The sequence below is a fragment of the Microcaecilia unicolor genome, chromosome 2 (genome assembly GCF_901765095.1).
Source record: "Microcaecilia unicolor chromosome 2, aMicUni1.1, whole genome shotgun sequence".
Lineage (NCBI taxonomy): Eukaryota > Metazoa > Chordata > Amphibia > Gymnophiona > Siphonopidae > Microcaecilia > Microcaecilia unicolor.
Window position 1 is genome coordinate 321,548,064 of NC_044032.1, and position 19,003 is coordinate 321,567,066.

Below are 19,003 nucleotides of genomic sequence, written 5' to 3' on the forward strand. Positions count from 1 at the left end.
GTTGGGCTACCGTGATGGTAATGGTAAAATAATTACATAATGATAAATTATTATATTGTATGTTTTCTTTATGGTGCTATTGTTTTGTAGCAATTCCATAGAAATCAAACAAAATAAAACATGGAAAAGAAAATAAGATGATACCTTTTTATTGGACATAACTTAATACATTTCTTGATTAGCTTTCGAAGGTTGCCCTTCTTCGTCAGATCGGAAATAAGCTAATGTGTTAGTTGATAGTATATATAAGTGAAGCATCAAAGCATTTCAATGACAGTCTAGCAAGGTGGGGGTGGGTAGGAGGTATGCATGGGTACATCAAAGCATTTCATTTCATTGATAGTCTAACAGGATGGGTGTGGGTAGGTGAGAGGAGAGTGATAAACACAGAAATACAACTTTATGGTTTATAATGGGCTGATCTTTAAGAGTGGACTAACACGGCTACCACACCTCTCTACGTAGCAATTCCAGAAACTAGCTCCCATTTTCTATTCTACATTGTTCTTTAGCTAATCCTGTGAAGTGATTTTAATTAAAAACTAGCAGAAACTTATATGTTCCTTAGCAAACTAGTATACTTACCAGTTATCTAACCTTGATGTAGGGAAAGCTGCTTTGATAGTGGCTTTAGACTTCAGCTTTTTGATTAACCTTTAGATGTTAATTAGAAGTTTAGAAAATCTAGGAGGCACAGTTATTAAATGGTTTTGCTTCGTATTGGTTGATCACTTTTTATATCTTTAGAGTCGGCACCTTGTAAGATCTTCTCCTTAACATATGGGTTCTACAAAGCTTGGTATCAATTCTAATACTATTTAGGTTTTCTTTAGTGTCCTCACCAGACCAGTCCAGAACCTTTAGGGTTGTTCCTATCAGCCAGTGGATGGAGATGGAGAAAAAATAGTCCTATGTGCTTTACCTCATAAGGGCACCATGCAGCCTTAGATGCTTAGTATTTTTTTTGTCGTCAGCGAATGGCAGTGGGTGGGCCATGCAGCTCCTGGACTGTTTACTGAAGCAGTTCCTGACCTTGTTGAAGTTTTGGGGTATTGAGTAGAGGAGTATGTCACTTGATGTTTTAAATTCCATAATAATAACAACAAATGAATAAAGCAATTGAATTGGACCTGGAGCAGAGATGATACTTGGAAAAGTTCAAGTTCTCTCTCTACCCTCTCTTTTCATATTCATTGTGGTTTTCTTCCTTCCTTCTTATGCTGGACCCCTCCCTATTGAAAGTCTGGTGACCAAGTCTGCAATTTTCTCTGCTATGAGGGGGGGGGGGGGGAGATCCCTTGAAATACCAGGGAAAGCAAATCATGCATTTCCAGGATTTCTTTGCTGAAGTTTCAGCTTGCTGGCGAGAGTTCTCCCCCATCTGTACACAACTCTTCCAACACAAGGTGAAATTATAGTTTATTCACATTTTCTTATACCGCCTTTGTAAACCATCTTGATCTGCAAGTTAGCAATCTAAAATCACAAAAATAATAACAGAAAAGAACTACAAAATTTAATAGGAAAGAAATAATTTCCATGCACACAGATCAATCAGGCTAAGGAAAAAGAGAAAGAACAGAGAGGTCAAAAGACTAGACGGGGCAGAATACTATGAATTGGGTAGGAGGAGGGGGGAGGGAAGGGTTGGGTGGAAAGGATTAAAGAAGGCATAATCCCAATGAGATGAAAATGCAGACTATCTAGGCATGATCGCATAAATACTGGAAGAGCCAGGTTATTAAAACAGGTTTAAACTCTTAATGGACTGTTCTGCTTGAATTGAAAAGGTTAGGAAATTTCATAGAGATGGAGCTGCAAAAATGAATGCTTGGCATCTAGTTGAGTCCACAAGAGTCTGCTTTGGGCCAGATAAAACCAGGCGATGGTTGTTTAAAGAGCAAAGGGAATGAACAGGGATTATGGGATTGTAAGGGATGCTACGTAAAGAGGGAGGCCTATCCTGAGCGACTTAAAAGTGAGCATGAGGGTTTTGTATATAATGCACTGTTTGACAGGAAGCCAGTGATCTTGAAATAGTGGGGTAACAAGATCAAATTGTCGGGCATGATAGAAAAGCCTAATTGCGATATTCTGAAGAGACTGCTACTTCTTCAGATGTGACTGAGGACATCCAAGGTAAACTATGTTGCAATAATGTAATCTAGTGACGAGTAGAGAGAGAGAGAATAAGAGAAAGTATATCGTGGTCAAAGTACCATCTAACCAAATGTAGTTGCCTAAGAATAAAAACAGAGCAACAGATGTGAAGATAAACAATTTAATAAATAACCAAATACTGGATGTGGCCACATTTTGCCCAAAGGCTGCGTCAGAGGTTTAAGCTAAAAGGAGTTCTATAAAAACTTCCTCTTATGTAGCAATGTGCATCCAAGGCAGCAGTTGGAAAGGTGAGGTACTGTTACTCTGCACTGAGTAGCTGTTGTTTTGCACTTAAGTACTGTGAACTGCACATTGCTACAAAAGGGGAAATTTTCATAAAACTCCTTAAATCCCTGACGCAGCCTTTGGGTGAGACGTGGCCACTTTGGGTATTTGTTTTTTTTATTTAATAAATTGTTAATCATCATATCTGTTGGTCTGCTGCTTGTTGTTCTACCTGTCTGTAGATCACTGCCTCTTTGGTTGTCTAAGAATTAAAAAAAAAAAAAAAAAAAAGAAGGGGGCGGGGAAGTTATGGAGGGTTTGGGATTTAGAAGTAAACTAGTTCTTAAGGTACCTTAAAGAAGTGCTTGATACGGACCAAGACGTTTAATGTGAGCAAGTGCAAGGTGATGCATGTGGGGAAAAAAGAACCCGAATTATAACTATGTCATGCAAGGTTCCACGTTAGGAGTTACGGAGCAAGAAAGGGATCTGGGTGTCGTCGTCAATAATACACTGAAACCTTCTGCTCAGTGTGCTGCTGCGGCTCGGAAAGCAAATAGAATGTTGGGTATTATTAGGAAAGGTATGGAAAACAGGTGTGAGGATGTTATTATGCCGTTATATCGCTCCATGGTGCGACCGCACCTTGAGTATTGTGTTCAATTCTGGTCGCCACATCTCAAGAAAGATATAATGGAATTGGAAAAGGTGCAGCGAAGGGCGACTAAAATGATAGCGGGGATGGGACGACTTCCCTATGAAGAAAGACTAAGGAGGCTAGGGCTTTTCAGCTTGGAGAAGAGACGGCTGAGAGGAGACATGATAGAGGTATATAAAATAATGAGTGGAGTGGAACAGGTGGATGTGAAGCCTGTTCACACTTTCCAAAAATACTAGGACCTAGGGGGCATGAGATGAAACTATAGTGTAGTAAATTTAAAACAAATAGGAGAAAAAATTTCTTCACCCAACGCGTAATTCAACTCTGGAATTCGTTGCCGGAGAACGTGGTGGAGGTGGTTAGCTTGGCAGAGTTTAAAAAGGGGTTGGACGGTTTCCTAAAGGACAAGTCCATAAACTGTACGTTTGGGAAGCTTGCCAGGTGCCCTTGGCCTGGATTGGCAGCTGTTGTGGACAGGATGCTGGGCTTGATGGACCCTTGGTCTTTTCCCAGTGTGGCATTACTTATGTACTTAAACTTTGGTACTACTATGCCCGGCGGCCCCCCATGTGTGGGGTTAGCCGGGGTCATGGTGGACACAGGAGCTAAATATTGAAATGTGTGCACCTGTGAAGATGGTTACTGTCGATGCTCAGAGAAGGAGCATTGTTGGTAGGCTTTATGTGGCAGAGGTTGACGATTTGTTTACTGCTGAAGTGGTAAAAATGTTGATATATTCAAGAAAAAGGGGGGATAGGGGATTGGAGATGGGGTGGAGAAATGGGTTAAAAAACTTTGATAAGAGAAAATTTTTTGTTTATATGCATACATTTTGGTTGTGTTTGTTGCTGGGAGATGGGAGGCTATAAGAAACAAAGCCTTTTGTCTGGACACTTAGCTGAACATGTATGGTTCTAATGCAGTATGCCTTCTTTGTTAACAAATCATAAGATCGTCTTGAAATGTGATGGCATAAGTTTTAGGTATTGTTACTTTCGCAAATAGATCTAGCTGTTTATAAACCTGAGGGGAGGGTGGATTAAGGGATTGGAGAAAAGTGTTAAAATGTTGATATGTTTATTATCCTGCTTAGACGTTTTGGTTTTGAATTATGTGGTATCTGCAGCTTGTTGGTGGTTTATTTTGATATATCATCAATAAAAATGTTGAAACATAAAAAAAGAAGAAAGATTTGCATATGTTTGATACTTGGGACAGGAAAGAAAGTTGGGAATCAAGAATTACACCTAAGTAGTGGAAAGACACTATAAGTTGAACAACAACTTTTAATGCTTCAACATTTTTTTTATTGACGGCAATTTGAAATAAACACTTATACAAAGATAAAGATTATTCAAGAATAGCATCTGTCATCGAACGTTTGACCATTTAAACCCCCACCCCCACCCCACCCTGTACTGGTTCACATATAACAAGTTCCGGAAGGGTAAAATAGTGTTTCTCATATACACACAGTCCTCAACTATTTAAATAAATTCTCAATACTCCATGACTCCCAGTCAGGATTTCGGTCTAACCACAGTACTGAAACAGTACTAGTTACACTCATGACTAAATTCAAACAAATGATTGCAACTGGAAAAAACATACTACTCCTACAATTTGACATGTCAAGCGCTTTCAACATGGTTGATCATAGAATACTACTACGTATCTTTGAGTACTTCGGAATTGGAGGTAACGTTCTCAATTGGTTCAAGGGATTCCTAACCACACGATCATACCAAGTGACATCTAACTCGACTACTTCAGCCAAATGGATACCTGAATGCGGAGTCCCACAGGGATCCCCCCTCTCGCCGACACTATTCAACTTAATGATGATACCCTTGGCCAAACTGTTATCAAACCCAAACCTCAACCCATACATATACGCAGACAACGTAACGATCTACATCCCATTTAAACAAGATTTAAAGGAAATTTCCAATGACATCAACCAAAGTCTCCATATCATGCATTCATGGGCGCATGCATTTCATCTGAAACTTAATGCAGAAAAAACCCAGTGCCTAATACTTACCTCTCAACATAACACGAACAAATTCACCACCATTAACACACCAAATCTGAACCTTCCAATTTCGGATACCCTAAAAATTCTTGGAGTCACCATCGATCGACACCTAACACTTGAGAGCCACGCAAAAAACATAACCAAGAAGATGTTCCACTCAATGTGGAAACTAAAAAAAAGTAAGACCTTTCTTCCCAAGGACTGTCTTCCGTAACCTGGTACAATCAATGGTGCTCAGTCATCTAGACTACTGCAACGCACTCTACGCCGGCTGTAAAGAGCAAATAATCAAGAAACTTCAGACAGCCCAGAACACTGCAGCTAGACTCGTATTCGGTAAAACAAAATATGAAAGTGCTAAACCTCTATGAGAAAAGCTACACTGGCTCCCACTTAAAGAGCGCATCACGTTCAAAATATGCTCCCTAGTTCACAAAATCATTCATGGAGACGCACCAGCCTACATGTCAGACTTGATAGACCTACCACCCAGAAATGCTAAAAGATCATCCCGCACATTCATTAATCTGCACTTCTCCAACTGCAAAGGTCAAAATACAAACTAATGCATGCGTCAAACTTTACCTACTTGAGCACACAGTTATGGAATGCATTGCCGCGCAACTTAAAAACGATCTACGAACTAACCAACTTCTGCAAACTACTGAAGACCCATCTCTTTAATAAGGCATACCACACAGATCAACAAATGTGAACATACACCACTCCTCCACATATATTCTGAATTGTTTTATAATATCTGCTTGTTATACTACTATCATGCTTTTTCATTATCATGTTACCCAAGATTCTTTTGTTACACTAAATGTCTATTTTCTAATATATTTCCACCATTCATGATGTATTGTAAGTCACATTGAGCCTGCAAATAGGTGGGAAAATGTGGGATACAAATGCAATAAATAAATAAACCAGAAGCATGTTCAAAACCCAACTCCGAGAAACATGCCCAACATATAAACATCAAGTTCCCGGCAAGCTATTGTCAGCCCCCTTCCCCCACCCCATTTCCTCCCACATCTCCTAAACCCAAGGCTAAACTGTGGTGCATCTCACTGAGAGCTGATATGAGTGCCTCACCGACTATTTGAAAAAAAAAAAATAAAGATGAGGCGCACTACCCATCTCAAGCAGTAAGTATGTACCAACTATAAATGGAATAAAACTCCTCAGTAAATCCCTCCCCACCCCACTACCCCACCCCTCGAGTCTATGAGGTAACTTTCTGTGATCACAGCCATATCTAGAAAACAAACAAGCCCCAGCTTCCCAGGGATATCAAAGAGAATTAACCACTAGACTTCTGCCCCGAGTGTGCAAAGATTGTATATATGTCCCCAAATGTCAAGAAATTGTTTCCGTCGCTTAGGAGATCCCCGTACTCCCCGACGCTCAAATAGCATGAACTCATGAAATTTATTTCTCCTGTGCCAGAAGTCCGGAGGAGAGTCGCTGACTCATTGACTCAAAATGAGCCTCTTGCTAATCAAGCAAGCCTTACGAATCAGTTGCCTAGCTGGGCCGCCCTGCAATGCAAGACGTTTGTACTTGTCTAATAGAATTCCAGAAGGAATGCTCAGAATCCTAGAACCTAGTAGAAACATCAGGTATTGAAGAATAGAGGCCAAAAAGTTCTGTACCAGAAAACAATCCCACAAAGAGTGAAAAAAAGAGCCCGGCGCTGTTCCACATTTCCCACACAAAGGAGTGTCACCCCCCCCCCCCATCTTGAAAATCTGAGCTTTTATAAGATATGCTCTATGAAGAATGCGGTATTGACACTCCCGCAAACATTACCAGTCAACCAAGGAGTCTTGGAAGTCAAGCCATTAAAATCCAAGGAGAGGTTGGACCTTGACAAGTCTCGGGTCTTTACAAAGAGGCAGCGTTCCCAGGGCCTTATAAAGGCCCGAGACAGCCTATCTCCCTGCACCATCTGAAAAAACTGCCTCACTTGATGACTATGCCAAGAACGTAAAGCAGCAGCATCTAAAGAATTGACATAATGTGCCAGTTGATTATAAGCAAAGATGTTATTAATCTCTATCCAATGCCCAAGGCTCCCAGGTTCAACAAAGAACCCTGTAAAGTTAAAACATGTTCCAAGTGAGTTATACCCATGTGTGCTCAACGCCGGAAGGTGATGTTATCAATCCCAGGCTTGAACAACAAGTTTCCACAAATTGGCAACAAATCAGACGTACACCAAGTCCAATCCCCAAGACCTCACCATGTCCCTCCAAAGCACACGTAATGAAGATAACAGTAGGCTAGCTTGCAAGTGAACCGGGATAACCGGACCCGATGCTTGTGGCAAAAAATATAAATGACAAGGGGCAAAATATTGGCGCTCCAGCTGCCGAGGAGTATAATCCTCCCTATCCAAAAACCAGTCACCTAGATGACGTAGAAGACATGCCCAATTATACTGCCTTAAATTCGGCAAACCTAATCCCCCCTCACCCCAAGAACCCACTGGCAAGGACAACCAGAGCTTAGCCTTCTTCCCTCCCCAACAATAACGCCTTAGCAAACTATGAAGCAATTTAAGATCTCGCTGACTAATATAAAAGGGCATTAGCTGTAGTAAGTATAGTCATGTAGGGAACTCCACCATACAAAACAACTGAATTCGACCATAATGCATAAGAGGCAAGGACACCCATGCTCGCAGTCGCGTCTCCGTAGCCCGTAGTAATCACGTAATATTTAGATGATATAAGTCCGACAATTTCATGGACAAGCAGCGGCCCAACTAAAAGAAACCTTTGCCCACCGAAGAGGAAAACCTGATCCCCACTTCTTTCGTATGTCCTCCTTAGAGACCAATGTCAGGGATTTAGAGTAATTAAGCTTAAAACCAGCAAAATCCCCAAACTCTTGGAAGAGTTCCAACAACGCGGGCAGTGATCTGAAGGGGTCCATAAGATGCACCAGCAGGTCATCCGCAAAAGCCGACAGAAGAACCTACAGGTACTCCCGTGATGTCCGGATGATGAGCTATCTCCCTAACCAGAGGGTCTAATGATAACATGAATAAAAGAGGAGACAGTAGGCACCCCTGCCTCATACCCCTTGAAATCCGAAACTGTTGCGAACATATCCCATTCACCCACACACAAGCCTGGGGTTCAAAATAACACATACTGCATAAAAAAAACCCCTCAAAACCATAATGCCGCAAAGCAGCAAACAAATATGACCATCTCACCCAATCAAATGCCTTTTCTGCGTCAAAGCTAACCAAAAGGGAAGATAAACGTTCCTGAGCCACCACTTCCAGAGATGCCAAGATGGAACGAATATTTTTTATTTATTTATTTATTTATAAAGGTCTTTATTAAGCATTGATAAGACAATACAACAGCCTCACAATGCCATGACCACAAAATACAAAACAATCTATACACATCATGGATACATTAGGCAAATTATAAAAGTACACACATAAATTAACAATGGGAAACTACATCAATGCAGCAGTGAATATCAACTGTACCTCAAATTTTTAAAGAGTTTTTAATCAAAACCCCCCAAGTCCCCCCCCCAACCCCTATTCCCCCTCCAGAAGTCCTCCAACCCGCCCCTCTCTTCCGTTCATCTATCCTTATTCAAGCAATTAACCACATAACCCACCACCCATCATGGTGAACAAGCTGATACAAAAGGTTCCCACACCTTCTCCCATTTGGACAATGTTTTCTTTTTCACCGCAGTCAAGCGTTCCATCTCACATATATACCACACCTTAGATATCCAACTCACTAACGAAGGGACCTGAGGAGATTTCCAACACTTCGCCAAGTTAATGCGTGCAGCGTGCAGGACCCCCTTCACCAACAAAAATTGATTCACTGTAAATCCCTCTGGTTTCTGCCCAATCAAAAAGATCGCGGGATGCCACTGCACAGATCTACCCACCCAATCTTGAAGTTCAGACTGCACACTCCTCTAGTACGCCCTTGCCTTAGGACATGACCACCAAATTTCCGCGCCAAACGTATGCTGTAATCTCACCGGAGTAAGGTACCACCTATAAAATACCTTAATAGCATTTTTGTTCAGAGCAACAGATAAAGAGGACTTCAAAAGCCCCTTTTCTAAGCTCAACCAGGAAGCTTCCGACAAAGTAAAGTCCAACTCCGTCTCCCACTTCCTCCTATGCAAGAGGTATGGCTTAAGACGCAGTGCCAAATACCCATACAAAGAAGTTGTCATCCCCCTAGTACTCCTAGTGTCCACACACATCTCCTCCAGCAAGTGAACCTCTCGAGTCAAACAGGCCTTGTAAACAGGGAGCTGCAAAAAATGCTTCAATTGCAGGTAAGCATAACGATCACTAGGCCTAATCCTATAATCCTCCACTAGAGTATCGAAAGAACCAGCTCCTCCCCCTCAAAAAGCTGCCCCCACATATCCAAACCCAGTGTCGCCCAATGCTGAAAAGGTGTATACCCCACCCCCAGCTCAAATAAGGGATTATCTCCAATTGGCGCAAGCCGAGACAAAAAAGGTTGCCGAGCTGGAAACAAAAGATCCCAGTAATAAAATGTAACCTGTACGTAGATGGAAACCACTCAATCCATCCCCTATACTTAACAGGGAGCCACAGTAAATGCCCCAACTGGCGAATGCCTATCAAAGCTTGTTCAATGTGCACCCACAATTTATGGTCCTCCCGCCGAAACCATTCTATAGCCAATCTAGACTGCGCCGCACAATAATACCAAAAAAGATTAGGCACCCCCAACCCCCTTTCCCTTTTGCACTTATACAGAAAAGCTCGTGGCAAACGCGGGCGCTTCTGATTCCAAATAAAACGAATCAAAATGTCTTGCAAGCGAGATAGAAATGACCTTGGCAATCGCAAAGGGAGTACCTGGAACAAATACAATAAGCGGGGGAGAAAATTCATTTTAAGCGCAGCAATCTGCCCAAACCAAGAAAGACCCACAGAATGCCAACAGTCTAGGTCCCTCTCAATAACCTTCTGAAGAGCCGGGTAATTAGCAGCGAATAACTCGCACATTCCAAGGGAGCTGAACCCCTAGATAGCGTATATCCTTAGTAGACCACTTAAATTGTGAGAAGGCAGGTAAAAAGGGATCAAGAAAGTCACAAGGAAAGGGAGTACTGGGAGCAGGGGAACCCCAGCAGGGCCGGTTTCATAATCAAAACTCCAGCATTCAGAAAGCCGGGTTACCGGAGGCCAAGTGGTTAGCAGGGTTAAGGAAGAAGGGGAGGAACTACCGTTCCCAGAATCCCTCGCTTCCCCACCAAGCTGTGCAGGAGCTAGGGGAGGAGATAGAAGATTGGGAAATGGTTTCTGAGGAAGGTAATGAGGGCCAGCTGGAGGGATCAGGGGTGGAGGAAGTTGGGGATGAGGATAAAATGGAAGTTACTGAAGGACTAGAGGAGGAACAGATGGAGGTTGGGCCAGAAGGCCCAAACCAAGAAAGGTATTGTAAGGGAGTGGCTGGCAGCTCCTTGGAGACATTAGTGGACGGCCGGAGGAGAGAGGCTGAGGCACTGGGGGAGGTCTCTGCTAAAGAATGGACAGGTGCTGACCTCAGGATAGAGAGGGGAGCTGAGCACAACTCAAACCCCAGCATGAACAAGGTGGAAAAGAACTGTCTAGCTGTGTTGTGAGATGAAGCATGAAAAGCGGTTTAAACTGTGTGATACTGAAAAGTGCAGTGGCTACAAAATACAGAATTACTGTGGTTTCTTTCTGGTTATACTCTGTTCCAAAGAGAAGTAAGTTTTTTTTTTTTTGCAAAAGGAGTGAAATTACATGGACTGTTTAAACCTGAATGTGACTTTGGCAGCAAACCTTAACAAGCTGGAATTAAGGTGTTTTCCTTTTTGCTTTTGTTGAATGGAAGCAAGAAAATAGTTGTTGTTTTTTTTAAACAAACGTTTTGCCCTGATTGAGCCTCTGTGAAAAGCATAGAGAGAGGAGGAAGTCCTGTGAGCTCTCAAGGGGGCTGCATCCCAGAGCAACCCAAGGTGGTGTGGAGCAAGGCAACAGTTGTATGAAGAAGGAAGCTAAGCAGGGTCGAGCCTGGCTGGGTCCTGGAAGGGTGACCCAGCTACAAAATGCAAAAGAGGTCTGCAACGTCTCCATCAACCCAGATGACACCCGGACCGCCATCTCCGTGGACTTACTCGCATTCAACTTGTACCCAGACACAGCCGAATAAACTGCAATCTCTTTCATTAAATTAGGCAAAGAAACCAGGGTCTGGGTCAAAGACAGGAGAACATCATCTGCAGATAGTGCTATCTTAAATTCCTCACCTCCCACCACCACACCTGAAACATCCACATGAGCTCGAATGGCTGCTGCCAAAGGTTCCATTGCCAAAGCAAAAAGCATAGGAGACAGTGGGCATCCCTGTCTAGTACCACGCTCCAACTTAAAAGCCCTCGATTGGGGTCATGTGATGGTAATAGCCTGAGCGGATGTCTGTTGGCTCGGCTCCTCTCCCCTTCTCTCATTACCTCGCTAAACTGCTGAAGTATCGGGCTGTAATCGGTCCTCCCTTCGAGTGAGAGGTGTAGCACGACTAAAAGAAGCTGCCGGAGCGGCGGAAGAGGGGGAATGCCGGTGAAGTCGATGCGCCAGGGACGAGACAAGCCGAATGCGGTTGTAAAAAAGATGGCGTCGCCGACCTCCTCGCCTCAAGTTCCCGCAGCGCCGCTGGGATTGCAGGAAGACACTGTACATGTTTCCATGAGGAATCTATTCCAGCTCCTCGACGACAAACTGGCTAAGCTCCACGAGGGAGTGGAGGAAATCAAGGACAGTGTGGCGGGACACGCGGTGAGGATCCAGCAAGCAGAAGAGCGCATTTCAGCGCAGGAGGATTTGTTAAAAGCAGCAGAATCTCGAATTGGAGCTTTGGAAGCCCAGGTCCACACGCTACTTGAAAGAGTAGACGATCAGGACAATAGGGGACGACGGAATAACCTACGTATAATTGGGGTCCCAGAAACCGTGCTGGAGAGTGAACTTCAAGAGCTGGTTGAGAGCTGGATCCCGAAAACCCTGAGGCTGCCTTCCGAGGTAGGCTATGTGCGTATGGAAAGGGTACACCGAATTGGTGTGCGAAGGGAGGACTCTGGAAGTGCGAGGCCGGTCATAGCCAGATATCTCAATTATGCAATAAAGGCCAAGATACTAGAGCTGTTTAAAAGACAATGGGTGGTCGAATACAAGGGCGCCTGGCTGTTGCTTTTTCAAGATTTTTCAGTAAGAGTAACAGAACAGAGGAAACTCCTGGCGCCATACTGCTCACAGTTGTTTACAAAAGGTATCAAATTTGCCTTCCAGTACCCTGCGTGGGTGCGGATCACGCATGATAACCGCATGGTTACTTTGACCAAAGCAGAAGAACTAAAGGCTTTTCTGGAAAAACTGACGGCACAATGACTTTGCTAATCTAAAGAGAGAGCTGTTATAGTGCCGCAAGGGACAGTGCTTTGTTGATGGTAGTGAAGAAGGGCTAATGAAGTTTTGGCAACACCAGGACTGTTTTTGTGACCAGGGCAGCAAAATACCGATGTGACAACAATGTGGAGGGAAGCTAAAATATGGCTGATTGTTATCCGGAAGACCCTCAGCAGCTGGGATAAGTGGATCGGGTGTGGAGAGAATCCTGGGAAGACCGGCTCTGCAGATAAGCTGCAGATAAAATGTTTAATGGGACATAAGAAGTAGCCCTGTGCAATCTGCCTGGAAGTATAGAGGGCACTGTTTCGGGTTTGTGGCTGTTGATGTTAATGCTAGTTTGTTAAGTTGGTAACCTGGTTGGAAGAAACGGATTAATACAAATGAGTAAATTAGCGGTTGTGGGGGGAGGGGGGAGAAGGGGCAATGTGTTCTGGGAATACCTAAGGGGGGAGAGGGGTCGCAGTTTCAAGTGTGTGGTGGGTAAGGGTGTGAGAGTGAGGGATGTATGGGGAGGAGATGGACGTGGGAGCGAATGATGGGAGATCAGGGAATTGGTGATTTCGTGTGTTAAAGCTAGGTCGGGGACGATGTGTGAGTTGGAATCTGACATTTATGCAGCTTTTATCAAACGCTGTATGATTCGGGGAATTGTGACTCAGGGAAACAAACTGATTTCTTTAAAGAGCTCTGTCTCCCAGCACTAGCCCCAGACCAGCTAGATGTGTTAAATGCGCCCATAAAAGGGGAGGAAATTCAGGCTGTGCGCAAGAGGCTCAAATTGGCAAAGGTGCCTGGGCCCAGATGGCTTAGGAGCCGAATTTTATAAGATCTTGGGGGTACATATGATAGGTCCCTTTAGTGAACTGGGAAGGGCTCTGATTACACCGGGCCAGGATGTGGGAGACTTAACCCATGCTACCATAATAGTACTGCCAAAGCCAGAGAGAGATAAGGATTAATTGGGTTCGTACAGGCCAATTTCATTACTAAATCAGGACAGATGTTTGCTAGCATTTTGGCTTCTAGATTGGGGAGGGTCCTTCCCACCTTGGGGAACAGACTGGGTTTGTCCCGGGCAGGTATGCCTCTACAAACATCCTGAGGGCGTTGAGCGCTATGCAGGCTGGGGGGGGGGGGAGCCAGGGGACGCAATCATCGCGAGCCTGGATGCGGAAAAAGCATTCGATAAAATACTATGGGACCATCTGTTTTGGATTCTTCCACAATTTGGCATATATGGGGAGTTTCTCTTTTATTTATTTATTTATCATTTCTTCACATAATTTTACAAGCAATAATACTTGTACAGAAAAGAGAAATTAAATACTTATAAACAGGTATTTATCCAAGAAAATTTTTTTTAATAATTATTTAGCAAATTGGCTTTTTCTTCATCATTATCTACATAGCAGTTCGCTGTATCTTTTAGTCTCACAATTCCCTTTTTAGTCATTCTTCTTTCACTAATGTACCTGAAGAAATTTTTGTCGCCCCTCCTTACATTTCTAGCCATTTGTTCTTCCGCTTGCGCCTTCGCCAGACGTACCTCTCTCTTGGCTTCTTTCCGTTCATCCGGTATTCCTCCCCGTGTTTCTCTTCTTGAGATTTTCTATATTTCTGGAATGCTAACTCTTTAGCCTTTATTTTCTCAGCCACTTGCTTGGAGAACCATATCGGTTTCCTTTTTCTCTTGCTTTTATTTACTCTCCTTACATAAAGGTCTGTGGCCCTATTTATTACTTCTTTCAGCCTGGACCACTGCCCTTCCACTTCATGTACGTCCTCCCAGCCAATCATCTCCTTCCTCAGGTATTCCCCCATTTTACTAAAGTCAGCATGCTTGAAATTCAGGACTGAGTTTAGAGTGGCTGCCCTCCACTTCAGCCGTTATATCAAACCAAACCGTTTGATGGTCACTGCTTCCCAGGTGTGCACCCACTCGGACATTTGACACACTATCCCCATTTGTGAGCACCAGATCCAGCATCGCTCCCTCCTTCGTGGGTTCCGTCATCATCTGTCTGAGCAGAGCACTTTGGAAAGCATCCACGATCTCTCTACTTCTTTCCGATTTGGCAGACGGAACCTTCCAATCTACATCTGGCAGATTGAAATCTCCCATCAACAGAACCTCTTTTTTCTTTCCTAATTTTTGAATATCTGCGATCAGATCTTTATCTAGTTCCTCTAATTGTGTCGGGGGTCTGTAGACAACACCCACGTGGACGAGGTTCTATCCTCTCTTTTTAAGGTAATCCATATCGCTGCTTCTTTTCCCCAGGTCCCTGTCATTTCAGTAGCCATGATATCATTCCTCACATACAGAGCTACTCCTCCACCTTTCTAAATAGATTATAGCCTGGTATGCTTGCATCCCATTCGTGGGAACCGTTGAGCCATGTCTCTGTGATTGCAACAACATCTAAGTCTGCCTCCAACATCAGGGCTTGAAGGTCATGAACTTTATTGCTTAGACTATGAGCATTTGTGGCCATCGCTTTCCATCTATATTTCTTGGTATGTGTTTCAACATTAGTGATTTGGGGGTGTCTTTTCACTTTTGGTACCTTCATGTCTTTTTGTTCCAACTCTATTGCTTTTTCCTCTGCCTCAGTTCTATTTTCAGGAGCATTACAGTTCTGTAATGGAGCAAAAGAATTCTTTAGTGGCAACACTTGTGCAGGCGGATGCTTCTGTGTCACATGACGAAGTCTGCCTGAGCCTACTGTGAACCATCTGTTCTTATGTGGTTTTATTCTTTGAGGGAGTGGTGAGAAGCTATTTTTCTGTGCAGTCCTAGAAGCTGCTTTAATTGTATCCAATTCTTGCATTACTTTACTGAGCTCTTGTTTAAAACTAGATAGCTGAAGACAGATAGGGCAAGCTTTAAGTCTCCAGATGATTGGCCTTGAAACTAAAGCACCACAATTATTGCAGAGAATAAAAGTCATCCTGATTGGTTGAAATGGGTATGAACAAGTGTACTATGTTGGGTTAACAGTCTGCAAGACTGCCTTTGTATGATTGAGTAAGGTAATGAGGTTTGGTTTGTCTATAAATGAGTGGAAAACCCTGGGGTGGGTGGGAGGGATTATAAGTTCCAGTGTGTCAGCTAACTGCTGTTATCAAGGCAATTCTCTAGATGGGGACCAGAATTGGTACAGTCTAATCAAAGAATTTTCAATTGATTTAACTTTCAAAATTGCCATAGAATATAAAACATTCCTTCTTGTGATATAAATCTAAATATTCCCAATAATTATAATAGCAGTTTCAGCAATGTAAAATGCAACTTCAGAGCCTCAATTGAGTGCTATGCAGTTTAAAACAGCCTCTCCTCTCTATCAGAGCTTGGCAGGAAAAGAAAGAAAGAAAAGGTTTCACAGGGCAAATTAATTAATTTAAGCAATAAGCATTAAATTAAAGAGAATATCAGGTATCTCACCTATAGCCAGAAAGTTGAGAAGTTTGGAATTTAAAGGTCAGAATTTACTTTACTGTGCAAGAGTTAGGTTCAGGGGTCCAGTACCTCCTACTGTGTAGTGATCTCCTCACAAAGTGTCAGCTAACTGCTGTTATCAAGGCAATTCTCTATAGCCAGAAAATTGAGAAGTTTGGAATTTAAAGGTCAGAGTTTACTTTACTGTGCAAGAGTTAGGTTCAGGGGTCCAGTATGTGTAGTGTAGCCCAGACAAGACATATTCCATGTATTAGAAAAGGAGGAAAGAAGGGCAAATGACAGCCAGCATGTTAAAAAAGTGAAGTGAAGGAAGCTATTAAAGCTAAAGGAAAACAATAGGAAACAGCATAAGGAATGGCAAGTCAAATGCAAAGCGCTGTTAAGGAAGGCAAAGAGACTTTGAAAAGAAGATTGCTTTGGGAGGCAAAAACACAGAAGAATAACTTTTTAAAGTATATTAGAAGCAAGAAGCCGGCAAAAGAATCAGTTGGACCGCTAGATGACTGAGGGATAAAATGGGCACTCAGGGACGACAAAGCCATAGCAGAGAGATTAATTGAATTGTTTGCTTTGGTCTTCACCGAGGAAGACGTGGGAGAGATGCTGGTGCCAGAAATGGTATTCAATGCTGGTGAGTCAAAGAAACTGAATCAAATCTCTGTAAACATGGAAGATGTAATGGAGCAATTTGACAAGTTGAAGAGTAGCAAATCAGCTGGACCAGATGGTTTACATCCCAGAGTACTGATAGAATTGAAAAATGAACTTGCAGAGCTGCTATTATTAATGTGTAATCTATCTTGAAAATCATGTATGGTACTGGAAGATTGGAGGGTGGCCAATGCAACGGCAAGTTTTTAAGAGTTCTAGAGGTGATCCGGTAAATTATAGATCAGTGAGCCTGTGATCTGTGCTGGGCAAAATGATAGAGAATATTATAAAGAACAAAATTAAAGCACATACATAAGCATAGATTAATGAGACAAAGCCAACATGTGAAAAATGGGGAAAAAATAAACTTAGATGAACAGCTGCAAAGGTCAAAAGTTTACATCAGTCGTGGGTGCTGTTCAAAAATACCATCCTGGAAGCCCACGCCAAATATTTTCCACATATTAAAAATGGAGGATGGAAGACCAAACAACAGCTGGCATGGTTAAAAAGTGAGGTGAAGGGAACTATTAGAGCTAAAAGAAAATCCTTAAGAAAATAATAATAAACAGCATAAGGAATGTCAAGTCAAATGCAAAGCGCTGGTAAGGAAGGCAAAGAGGGACTTTGAAAAAAAGATTGCGATGGCGCCAAAAACACATAGTCAAATTTTTTTTAGGTATATTAAAATCAGGAAGCTGGCAAAAGAATCAGTTGGACTGCTAGATGACCGAGGGCAATCAGGGAAGTCAAAGCTATAGCGGAGAGATTAAATGAATTCATTGGTTTGGTGTTCACCGAGGAAGATTTGGTAGAGGTACCGGTGCCAGAAATGGTATTCAAAACTGACGAGTCGGAGAAACTGAATGAAATCTCTATAAACCTGGAGGATGTAATGGGTCAATTTGACAAATTGAAGAGTAGCAGATCTCCTGGATCAGATAGTATTCATCCCAGAGTACTGATAGAATTGAAAAATGAACTTGCGGAACTGTTGTTAGTAAAATGTAATTTATCTTTAAAATCGAGCGTGGTACCGGAAGATTGTAGGGTGGCCAATGTAACACCAATTTTTTTTTTTTTTAAAGGTTCCAGAGGAGATCAGGGAAATTATAGACCGATGAGCCTTTCGTCGGTGCTGGGCAAAATGGTAGAGATTTTTATAAAGAACAAAATTACAGAGCATATTCAAAAGCATGGATTAATGAGACAAAGCCAACATGGATTTAGTGAAGGGAAATCTTGCCTCACCAATCTATTATATTTCTTCAAAGGGGTGAACAAACATGTAGATAAAGGGGAGCCGGTTGATATTGTGTATCTGGATTTTCAGAAGGCATTTGACAAAGTACCTCATGAAAGACTCCAGAGGAAATTGGAGAGTCATGGGATAGGAAGTAGTATCTTACTGTGGATTAAAAACTGGTTGAAAGATAAAAAACAGATAGTAGGGTTAAATAATCAGTATTCACAAAGGAGAAGGGGAGATAGTGGAGTTCCCCAGGGGTCTGTGCTGGGACCGCTTCTTTTAAACATATTTATAAGTGATCTATAGATGGCAGTAACTAGTGAGGTAATTAAATTTGCTGACGACACAAAGTTATTCAAAGTTGTTAAATCATGAGATGATTGTGAAAAATTACAAGAGGACCCTACTAAACTGGGAGACTGGGCATCTAAATGGCAGATGATGTTTAATGTGAGAAAGTGCAAAGTGATGCATGTGGTAAAGAGAAACCCAAACTATAGCTACGTAATGCAAGGTTCCATGTTAGGAGTCACCAACCAAGAAAGGGATCTCTGCTTCATCGTTGATATGCTGAAACCCTATGCTCAGTGTGCTTCTGCGGCTAAGAAAGCAAATAGAATGTTAAGTATTATTAGGAAAAGAATGGAAAACAAAAATGAGGACGTTATAATGCCTTTGTATCGGTCCATGGTGCGACCGCACCTCGAATATTGTGTTCAGTTCTGGTTACCAGATCTCAAAAAAGATATAGTGGAATTAGAAAAGGTACGGAGAAGGGCGATGAAAATGATAAAGGGGATGGGACGACTTCCCTATGAGGAAAGGCTGAAGCGTCTAAGGCTCTTCAGCTTGGAGAAAAGACGGCTGAGGGGAGATATGATAGAGGTCTATAAAATAATGAGTGGAGTGGAACGGGTAGGCGTGAATCATTTGTTTACTCTTTCCAAAATACTAGGAATTGGGGTCATGCAATGAAGCTACAAAGTAGTAAATTTAATACAAATCGGAGAAAGATTTTCTTCACTCAATGTGTAATTAAACTCTGGAATTCATTGCCAGAGAATGTGGTAAACCCAGTT

At 42.5% G+C, this 19,003-nt stretch overlaps 1 protein-coding gene across 1 annotated transcript in view; it reads left to right on the top strand.

Moving 5' to 3' along the window:
• Positions 1–19,003, top strand: part of SMU1 (SMU1 DNA replication regulator and spliceosomal factor) — a 399,226-nt gene that overhangs the window by 18,261 nt on the left and 361,962 nt on the right.